Source organism: Lactuca saligna, chromosome 3 (genome assembly GCF_052625555.1).
Source record: "Lactuca saligna cultivar CGN05327 chromosome 3, ASM5262555v1, whole genome shotgun sequence".
Classification (NCBI taxonomy): Eukaryota; Viridiplantae; Streptophyta; class Magnoliopsida; order Asterales; family Asteraceae; genus Lactuca; species Lactuca saligna.
This window is the reverse complement of record NC_136419.1, coordinates 213297501-213309718: the sequence shown is the minus strand read 5'-3', so window position 1 is coordinate 213309718 and position 12218 is coordinate 213297501. Positions and strand designations below refer to the sequence as shown.

Genomic DNA, 12218 nt, shown 5'->3' with positions numbered 1-12218 from the left:
CCTTCCAAGGTCAAAGCAATCGAAGGATGGGCCGTCCCGACAACACCCACGGAAATTCGTCAATTCTTAGGTCTAGCAGGCTACTATAGGAGGTTTATTCAAAACTTCTCTAAAATCGCCAAGCCACTTACCTCACTTATGCAAAAGGGCATACCATTCAAATGGACGGACAAGCAAGAGGTTGCATTCCGAACCCTGAAGCAAGCCCTTTGTAGTGCCCCGGTACTATCTCTACCGGAGGGAACGGAAGATTTCGTGGTCTACTGTGACGTGTCAAATCAGGGTTTAGGTTGCGTTCACATGCAGCGTGGAAGGGTGATAGCTTACGCATCCCGCCAAATAAAGACGCATGAAGTAAATTATACAACCCATGATCTAGAATTGGGAGCCGTGGTCTTTGCTCTGAAGATTTGGAGGCATTACCTTTATGGTACGAAGTGCACCATCTTCACGGACCACAAAAGTCTCCAGCATATCTTGAATAAAAAAGAGCTGAATATGAGGCAATGAAGATGGGTTGAATTATTAAACGATTACAAGTGTGAAATCAAGTACCACCCAGATAAGGACAACGTAGTAGCTGATGCTTTGAGCTGTAAAGAGTACTCTAATCATCGTACGAAAACTCTCTCAATCACCATCCAATCCCACTTAACCACTCAGATTGGAGCAGCCCAGTCAGAAGCCATGAAGACGGAGAACGGAGCAAGCAAAGCACTACGTGGAATGGAGAAGAATCTAGAGGTAAAAGAGGATGGAGTATACTATTTCATGAACCGTATTTGAATTACTAAAATCGGAGGATTTAGGGAGGTAGTCATGAAGGAAGCCCACAAGACGCGATACTCCATCCATCCCGGCTCAGACAAGATGTATTTGGATATTAAAAAACACTATTGGTGGCCTAACATGAAGGCGGAAATTGCCACCTATGTTAGTAAGTGCCTTACTTGTGCCAAGGTAAAGGTGGAGTACCAGAAGCACTCAGGGTTATTACAGCAACCGGTAATCCCTGAGTGGATATGGGAAGGGATTTCTATGGATTTCGTGACCAAGCTACCCAAGACGTCGGATGGACTAGACACCATATGGGTAATAGTCGACCGACTGATGAAATCTTCCCATTTCCTGCCAATAAAAGAATCTTACAAGATGGAGAGATTGACACGCTTATACATTCGAGAAATCGTGAGACTCCACGGAGTACCAGTGTCTATTATCTCGGATAGAGACAATAGGTTCACTTCACGTTTTTGGCAATCACTCCAGAAAGCACTGGGGACTCATCTCGACATGAGCACCGCTTACCACCCGCAAACGGATGGTCAAAGCGAACGAACCATTCAAACGCTCGAAGACATGCTTCGCGCATGTGTGTAGACTTTGGGAATTCTTGGGATACCCATTTACCTTTAGTCGAGTTCTCGTACAACAACAGTTACCATTCGAGCATCAAGGTCGCTCCTTTCGAAGCACTATACGGGCGTAAGTGTAGGTCACCGTTATGTTGGGCTGAGGTGGGTGACACCCAACTAGCAAAATCACATACATCGGACAAGGCGCTAACGGGACCGGAGATCATTCGTGAAACCACGGAAAAGATCATTCAAATCAGAGCTCGATTACAAGCATCACGCGACCGACAAAGGAGCTATGCTGATAAACGGCGAAAGCCCTTAGAATTTCAGGTCGGGGATCGAGTACTGTTAAAAGTCTCGCCCTGGAAAGGAGTTATTCGTTTCCGGGAACGGGGAAAACTGAACCCACGATACATTGGACCTTTTGAAATCGTCGCCCGAATAGGTCCAGTGGCATATAAACTACAACTATCCGCAGAGCTAAACAGTGTACACCCCGTGTTCCATGTCTCTAATCTAAAGAAGTGCCTATCAGATGAAACACTCGTCATTCCCCTTGACGAGATTGAAATCAACGAGAATCTCCTGTTCGTGGAAGAGCCAGTTGAAATCATGGACAGGGAGGTGAAGCGTACTAAGCAAAGTCGCATCCCGATCGTGAAAGTATGGTGGAACGCGAAGCGTGGGCCAAAATTCATGTGGGAACGTGAAGATCAAATGAAGCAAAAGTACCCTCACCTATTCTAACATTCTCAAATCTAGCTTTCAAACAGAATTTCAGGACGAAATTCCCTCTAACAGGGGATGATGTCACAACTAGAAATTTTGTGTCTTGTAATCACAACACTCAAGTAAAATGTTGAATCAAAAACTTAAGAGCATATAAGATGCTTACTTCATGGCAACAAAATTTCAATCAAGCACACCATACAAGCATTTCAAATAGTCAACAAGTAATTGGAAACCCTAGAAGTTCTTGTTTAGGTCCATTTTGGACTAGGACTTCCTTATTGGGCCTAATGGACCAATAAACTTCCAATTTGACTATCTTGGGCTTAGAACCCTTAAATGGTCTCTAATTGGACCCACTTTCATTTATTTCAACATTTTGGGCCATATTGGGCCTAGAATGAAATGAATTAAATATTATGAACTATTATGGACCATAATTAACCTAATCTAGCCTAATAAAACATAAAAATCACACTTATATTTTATAGGGCCAACAATCATTCAACTTAACTCTAGTATGGGCTTAGAGGCAATAAAGCCCAAAAATCTTTTTTTTTTCTCTTCAAATTTTGGCCCAAGCCCATGTAAAAAGGGAGAGTTGACTTTCATAGCCGCCTTATTTTTGCATGTTGGTTTTCCATGCAACCTATCTCATACTTCCATGCACATATTACCTCAAGGTCTATTTCTTTCTCTCTCTCTCTCTCTCTCTCTCTTGCTCTCGGCCGAACACAACACACACACACACACACACACTCACAAAAATTCATTCCATTCTCTCTAAGTCTTGAAGAACATCTCCTCCCTCCTTCTTCAAACATTTCGAGAACCAAGAGCTTTTCAAGGAGGTTTTTCCCACAAACACATCATCTAAGGTAAGTTGATGACTAATCCATGATCTAGCTACTTCATTTCATCAAAAATATCTTCTAAATCTATTCCAACTTGTGATCATGCACCTTAGAAGCCACTAAACTCGAGATCTACCAAGGAGACTTGCTAGGATCGAAATTTTCTTCTTTTCTCTCTTCAAAACCGAAACTACAACTCAAGGTGAGCTTCATACCCCCTATTTTTCGGTTTTATAAGTTTTGTGGGGGGAGAATACAAGCAAATGTGTAGATCTATGTGTATATATATATGCCTTGTGTGATTTCTATGTTTATATTTGTGTTTTTGTGTGATTATGATGTTGGATCTAGTCAAAAAGCCCTTAAAACCGAGATTTACTTTGGGTTATATGATACTAGCATAAATTATATTACTACATACAAATCATTTCTAGAAAAATAACCAAGTTGTTTAATATTAACTTCTTTGGGCTAAAAACTCATTGTTGGACTCAAAATGTTAAAAATATAAAGTTAAAGGGCTCAAAATGACAAGATACAAATTCTGATGGTTGAAATATGTCAAAACAGTTTCAATAATGTATTTTCTGGAAATATATTCTTCTGAGGGATTAAAATGTAAAATATTAAGCATAATGGGCCAAAAATGGATTTTTCGGCCCAATAAAGCCCAATATACGAGATTTTCAAATTTGAGGGACTGAAACTGTATTTTTCTGTAAAACAGGGGTCTACTAGTGCTCCAAGTCCATTTCAAGGGTTAAAAATGCTTTTCATATTTAAAAAGGACCAAAGATGCAAAAAATTTCTATTTGGGCCAAAAGTGTAAAAGTTGCGAAAAAATGAGGTTTCAGCCGAGAAAACTTCATTTTGAGGGACTAAAACTGTTTTTCAAATAAATTTGAGCTGAAAAACACTTTTTCAACAAGTTTTGATACTAAAATGTCAAGAAAAATGGTTTAAGGACTAAAATAGAAATTCTTTTATACAAAGGGTCAATATTGTAAATTATGCAAAAGAAAGGGGCTGCAAAAAGAAAATCCTAATGTTGTAACCAATAAATCCGTTATGATAAAATACTAGTACCACGACTACCGATGAAGCATAATACACCTTCAACACCAAAATCGTTATCAAACGAATTGATTCGGTCTCGAATCAACAACGAATCAAAAATTAATACACGGTGAAACTTCAATACATACGCGAGAATTCACCAGAAATCAATACACACGCGGAAATTCACCAGAAGTAAATACACACGTGAGAATTCACTAGACGTCGATACACCATCTTGGGGCCCGAAAGTTTCAAATCGTGCTTGTTGGGCCTAGCTAGTCCAATGACATGATCTTTAGGCCCAAAGGTAACTCGCTTACATGTCGTTGGGTCTTTTATGACCTAATTTCGTGTAAAAGGACTTTCAATGGCTTTTGTGCTGTTGGGCCCCAAGGGTCCTTTGGTACTGCTAGTAAAGTCGAGAATTCACCAATACGAGTCGGGCCAGGGGCCCTTCGCATTCACGATAGCCTTGAACAACCTATGGAAATATCGGGGGCTTCGCACCCTCTCTTCTCCTTGGTTGTGGGGCTATGAGAAGTCGGGGTGGTTGGATTAAGTGAATGATACGGATGACGCCTAAGGGATCGTTTGTATAGTTGTAAGCTAGTCGTTTTCATTAATGCGTGTTTATAACGATTCACAAACCATATTTAATCCAATGACACCTGGAATTATCGAATACACACGTCGTAACGGTATAACAAATTATATAACGCGTAATTCGAAGTATTAGGAAAACATTGGGTTTTCCTAGGGTTTTCAATACATACACCTGCGAGATGCATACAAAGTTTAACAATTTTTCTTACATTTATAGAAACAAACAAGCATACTTACGGATCTTCACACTTTTTTTTATACGATACTACTTTCAGAAAATATCGGATTTTCTGGTGTTTTTTTTTTCAAAACAATACAAACCGTTTTATTTCAAACATTACTTATGAACTCACCAACATTTCATATGTTGACGTTTTTCAAAATGCTTGTATTCTCAGGTAACAGGTAAATCGAAGGGAAAAATGTATTCAGTGATGTCATGTTGTTTGTTTAACTAGTATCGAACAATATACTTTTGGGAATGTAATGTTTTGAAACAATGTACTAAATGTAAACACTACTAGTTGTACTATTTCGATGCATGGTGATGAATGATGTTATGTTTCATGTATATTCACTGTGATGGTATTCAATTGAGTCACAACAGCCCTCGAACGTTTCCGCCGTCTGGTTCGAGGGTGTGACAGGTAAGCTAGTCAATCTCCCTGAAAAGTAAATATGATCAAATAAGGTTCTTGTACATGTAAAAAATAAGAAAAATTAATTTAATATGGCACCGGGTATTTTAATTTCCTTATAGGTATATTGACATTTGCATTATTAAAATGATGTATGTAAAGCCACATTTAATACCTAATTACCCTAAACATCTTGAACCCCTTTGATTTAATACCCAATTACCCTAAACATCTTGAGTTTATGGCCACAGAATCTCCCTTCGCTGTAAAGCCACGTTTTGGTCACATTTTGGCCGCAAACCTTTCTCATACCCAAGAATTAGACCTTGAACCCCTAATGAATGATATGTAGGACCTTAAACCACTCTCTTTTGCATGATCGTGATGAGTTAACGGTCGTAAACTGCTTGCTTCGCCATAAACTCATCTACCTTGGCCGTAAACACCAAGTGTGTGGTCGTGAACCTCTTTAATACAATCACATGTGATTCAACACTTCATTTCAAGTGTTTCCTTGCCCTTAAGGTTATTTCCTTGCATATTAGTTGTTGAAAACACTAATTGTATACATATATGCCCTTATATGTCATTTAGTGTCTCGGGACTTCATTCGTGGAACTTCTCATCCTTACACGAATCTGTAGTTGAACCACCCATATAAGGTGAGTTCACACTCCTATAATCAATCTTTTAAACTGTTTTAAATGCTTTTAAGGGGGGGGGGGGGGGGGGGAAATAGAAGTTAGACACAATGTTAGGTGTGTCAATTTTTTGTTATAAACATCTTTTAAAGGAGTGCTTATGTATTTATAATTGATCAAAACATTTCAAATATTCTTTTAAAGTTATGTTACTTTATAGTTTTCAAAACACTGTTTTCAAAGTGCGAACATAACTAAGTAGATAAATGAGTCTTTTATTCAAGTCAGTAGCAGTTCAAAACAGACATACTAGTAAACTATAATAGGTATAGTTCAGGGGTTTAAAAACATACTAAAATGAGAAACAGAGAGGAACATACTACATACTAGAACATAAGGAACATACTAAAACAAGGACAAGATAACATTTATGTGAGACTATTTCACAACTTAGCAAACTACATTTCTAGGTTGCGTTTTGTAACCAGTGTGATGAGTTTGTGTATAGATCTATGTGGGATTGACACCCAACACTTTGCTGTTAGCTATAGTAAACATCCAAGGGTGACAAATATCACATTTCGCGTTGACGACTTAGGTCGTCAGGTTCATCACGTGTCGTATCAGTATGGTTACAACCACATCACATCTTAACCTTAATTAACCAACTAGTTTTAAGGTAGTCAGTACTTTAGTAGTCCCTTTAAAATACTACTGTGTACTTTCATCATTACAAAAGATAAACAATTCAGTTGAGTCTTAGTACATTCGCATAAAAGGGGCCTATAATGCTAACTTTATGATTCCTTAGTAGATAAATCAAGGATATATATTAATCAGGATCCAAAAGATAGTAGAATGTGTGCTTTCCGCTTCATTTCATGTTCCTTGTTTGGTTGTGGGCTTAGAACAGATGCACCCAATCCACTATCTATTCAATCTCAGTTATAAATATATATCCCGTATACACCAAGTAATCATAGGGAGTACCAGCTATGGGCTAGGTTATAGTATACAAAATCAATACATCATTTTCTAGTACAAAAACATACTTTTCAATTAGAACATTTGGTAGACAAAACTAGAAACTTACCAGTAAAGGGTTTAATCCATTTTATTAAACCAATATAACTTAAAGGACCTTAGGTGGTTAATTCTATAATACCTTAGTCTATTCATCAGGGTTATATATAATTAATACCCGATAGGTAGTTGGATGTGTTCTTTCCGCCATACTTCCTGTTCCTTGTTTGGTTGTGGGCTTAGGGCAGATTTACACAAGTAACTATATATTCGATATTAGATTATATATAGCTAGTATAAACAAAGTGATAATAGAAGGACCCATTGTGTTTACCATTTTTACTAAAAGAAATAATGGTTTTCTTAAAGAATGTATTCATCAAATATAAAGGAACTAGTGCAGTTAACTCCGTGAGTACCAAGTGAATACGTCGGGGTTATATACAACGATGATCTAACAAACAATGGGAGATATGCCTTCCGCCTCATTCCCTGTTCCTTGTTTGGTTGTGGGCTTAGGGCAGATACACACAATCGATTGTTTGTTTACTTTGAGTTTTATATAACTTGTATCCATTTAGTACTCATAGAAAGGATCGTAGAGTCATTTTTACCTATCTTTCATCAAAGCATGAAATATATGATTTTTTGGAGAAACAGACGAACTTTTCTAAAAAGAACTTACAACTTAATTACATCACTAAAATCTTATGAACTCACCAACTTAATTGTTGATCATCTCTTTTAAAATAACTTGTATCCTTAGGAAACTAGAAGACACGTACGTGCTCTGGGATTCAGAAGATGCAGCATAATAGCTTCATGTCTTGTTTGGTTATTTACATATGTAGTCTATGTTTTGTGAACCACATACTTTGTAAACACTTTCTTTTTAATGAAATAGTTGCTTATTACTTGATTACTTTGATGCATATCTTGTGATACGTACTAAACATGATGTCCTCCGCCCCAAATGTTTCCGCCGTTCCAGTTTGGGGGTGTGACAACACTCTGCACCACCCTTATTTGCATAATGTTTATCAAGTTTATAGTTGGTCAACAAAATTAATTCATTATACTTGAATACAAATTGATAACACAAATCGCTAACATTGATTATTAAAACACATGTTCATTTGATAATATCTCACCATTTTTTATGGTAAATTTTTAGCGACTAGTTTTGGACAATAGCTGAAAACGTTTTAATAGTTTATCAAAACAGTTTAATTTTTGTAATGTAATTCTTTTTTTTTTTTTTATCAAGAAAACGATGATTTATTTAAGAAATACAATTATCGACATTTAATCATTGTGTTTAATAAGCAACAAGTTGGTTTGATTAGCTCAAGACAAGCACGCTTGTCTTATGGCCATCTTTGTCATTGCTTACACAAATGCATGGTCAACCCTTGTAATCTACTCATACTCATAACTTCTAAATATTTACTTCTATGATTTCATATAATAATGATAATATTTGGGTAAAAAGATTAATTAATGGAAGTATTTGATTCTTAATCACATGACTCCTTTGTATAATATTGCCTTCATGTTATGAAAATTCTAATGTATAACCCAACATATAATTTTTAAAATTGTTTAATTGTTTAGAAGTATATTAGATACTTTGATAAACCATAAAATGTTATAGGCCTAAATAAAAATTGTTATTTTAGAATAATAGTTTTCTCTCAAGAAATGTGAAAACCTTTTATCTTTTCTATGAAGATATCACAAATAGAATTTTGTTGTAATTTTCAAAAAGATCTCAGTTTAGAATCCACACCATAAATCGTCTTATTTAAGTAGATGAACTTAACATGTCTTTAACACACTTTTAAATAGGGGTGAGGAAACCCAAACCAAAAAACCGAGAAACCGACTAAAACCGACAAAACCGAAACCGAAAAAACCGAAACCGAAGCAAAACCGACGGTTTGGGTTTGATATTTTTAGAAACCGAAAAATCGGGTTCGGTTCGGTTTCTAACCAGAAACCGACCCATCCAACCCAAGAAACCGACACATACTTAAAACCGACAAACCGCCCCAAGAAACCGACCCATCCAACCCGAGAAACCACCCATACTTGATTGTGTTTTAGTTATAATAGACTATTTCGGGCTTTAGTTGTAACTTGTAATTGACTATTTGTGTAAGACTCATGTTTTTTGAAGTACTTAACTTAAATTTGTTATTTTTTGAAGTATCTAACTTGTTGCTTCATTTATGGAAAATGGGTTAAAACCTTAAACCCAGAACCCGTGAGTGTATGGGTTGAACCCAAGAAACCGAAAAACCGCCCAAACCGACCTCAGAACCCAAGAAACCGAACCGACCAGAAACCAATCCTATTGGGTTCTAAAAACCAGAAACCGACCATTTATGGGTTGGGTTGGGTTTGAGTCCAAAACCGACCCAAACCGACCCATGCACACCCATACTTTTTAAAGTTTTTCATATAAAACAAACACTTTTTACTTAAGTCTTTGCATACGTGTACGTACGTATATCCTAAATGCATGCCTTCGCTGACTCTAGCCATTCCATCTTGTGGCCTTATAATTATAGTTAGTGGCTTACATACGAATTATAAGCCTTAAGACTTTTAGAACCGATTAGATAAGTAAATTGAACTCGTGCAAACAACCAAACACAATAAGCATAATTTATAATATTTGGACCGAAAGAAACAATACTTATAATATCACTACTAACCAACTTCTTAATCAAATAGGTGTTTTTGAAAAATTTATTTACCTAATAGATATACTTTTAAAATTATTTACCAAATTGGTTATTTACTTATAAATAAATATTCTGCCATAATTCTTTCTTTCTTACCGAACAAACTCCGCCCTTGATAAAAAATGAAGCGGCCATATGTCTGTTATCTCCACCGGCGAATCCTGCAATGTCTCCAGCTGGCGACTCTACTCCAGGCGACTCCACTCACAGGTTCAATCCCACTGCCTTTGTCCAATTTTTGAATGTAACCTTCGATTTATGCATTTTCGATTTTGAAATGTAATCTTCTTTTAGGTTTACTCTAGTGGTTCTTATTTGAATAGACTAGGTTTTTTAAATTTCATGTCTACATTTACGAGTATTTCGAATGGCTGTACAGGTTCACTCTATTAACCTAAGATCTTAATAAATTAATATGATATAGTTGTTGTAATAAATTCATCTTAGCTTGCATGCTTTTTAAAACTGATTAAACCATTTAAATCATTTCAATTTACGTACTCATATTTAGGTATTCACCTATAATTACGCCCGTTAAAAATACCCAATAATTACTAAGAATGTATAAAACTCAATTGTTTCCTTTATTTAAAAAATTAAAGCCTAAACAATCTAGAATTATTTCCAATACTTTCATATCTGAATACTTAAATAATACGTAAACTGATTAAATATTCCTTTGAGATTTGTTTTATATAATATATGGATTTGTGAACTAGGTCAAAAGTCAACCTTTGATATTTATCTTCGCAAGTGGACGGACATGATTTATTTAAAAAAAGGTTACTTAAATTTGATAATTATTCTGTCATAGTACTTACTTTTATAGTAAAGTTCCATGTGCAATATGATAGGAAAGCATGTGACAAGCTCTTGTATATAATCCCTTACCTATGCTTCATGTTTTCTCAACCCTAATACACAACACACAAAAGCTGAAAATGGCTCAAATTATTCTCTCATTCTTGGTCATCTCTCTCACCATCTTTGGTTTTTTGGGCACAATTGAGTCGCGCTCACGTGCAAGGATGTACCTTCAGGCACAATGCCAACCAACAATATACTTTGATCTATGTGTGAGAACTCTTTTACCCTATACTACCAAAAAAGAACTACCAAGCCCACGAAGATTAGCTCAAATCATGCTAAACACATGTCTAGTCAAAGCTCGATTTACTAAGGTATATGTAGGCATGATAGCAAAACAATACAACAAAACAAAGAATCCTGGAGAATACCAGGCTTTGAAAGACTGTCTGAATCAAATAAGTTATGGAGTAAACCAAATTACTCAATCCGTCAAAGAATTACAACAAATGGATACAGATGTGGAAGAAAAATTTGTGTGGCATGAGAGTAACATTAAGTCGTGGGTAAGTGCTGCCTTAACGGACACTACAACATGTATGGATGGACTTTTGGGGGACACACTTGGGAATAAGGTAAAAAGTATGATTAAAGCACGGTTTTTGAACGTTAAACAACTCGCTAGCAATTCTCTTGGGATCTTCAATCGTTTCACTACAAGGCATCGTGCTTCTCGCGCCATCAGGAACCCCTAAATTAGGTCATTATAGAAACCTCATATATATTTCAAACTAAAAAAAAATGATGTTATGTTAAACTATATGGTGGTGTTAGTGAAACATTTCTTTAATTTAACTCATGTCGAAACGATATACATATAATGGTCGATGTAATATGTGAATATCAAGTTTTGAGAAATATATAAATTTACAAATTCTTATATTGTCTTGGAAAAATTAGCGGTAACACTTGATTAAACACGTAATCAATATATCAAATGTTTTTATCCTACAAAGAATCAGTGCTATAACCATGTAAAATATCCACCATTATTTTGATAACTGGTCCGGATCGACGGGCCGGTAGAACTAGGAACAGAAAACCAGACAACATCGACAAGTTTGGAAACCGGTTTAGTCGGTCTCAAACACCACCTATTACCTAACTTGTAAAACCGCCAATTTCGTCGAAAACTGGTGTGGTTTAACCGGATTTTGTAATTTTAAACTTTAAAAAAACTACAAACTTTGATCCCTGAGAGGAAGAAACGCCAATCACTTTGAACCCTTTTCTTGAGTAGTGCGCCCATGTAAATAACAATTGTGGGATAGCTTTCCATTATCCCATCTATCTTATTACTGATATAAATGTTCCTATCTTTTCAATTTTAGTGTGTATTCATTTTAAGATGAAATTAAACATACCATATTTCATTTAAAAGGTGAAATCCTATGACTTTGATTGTTCGACAAAATCTCACATCTATCCACATAACAATAAGGGATAATGACTTAGGATGGTAATAAGGTTTTCAGTTTGTTCGTATTAGGTCACTAAGGTTTTTTTTGTGCGTATTAGACCAATATGGTTGTTATTACCGTTTAGAAATAGTCATTTTACCGGTTTTAATGGTTAAAAAGGAGTATTTTTAAACGGTAATAACAACCATATTGGTTTAATACGCACAAAAAAACCTTAGTAACCTAATACGGATAAACTGAAACCTTATTACCCTCCTAAGTCATTAACCCTAATT

The 12218-nt window shown here is 36.0% G+C and overlaps 1 pseudogene; it reads left to right on the top strand.

The window, feature by feature from the left end:
- The first annotated feature begins 10553 nt into the window (after positions 1 to 10553).
- LOC145034141 (pectinesterase inhibitor 9 pseudogene) lies at positions 10554 to 11317 on the top strand (annotated as a pseudogene).
- Positions 11318 to 12218: the final 901 nt, after the last annotated feature.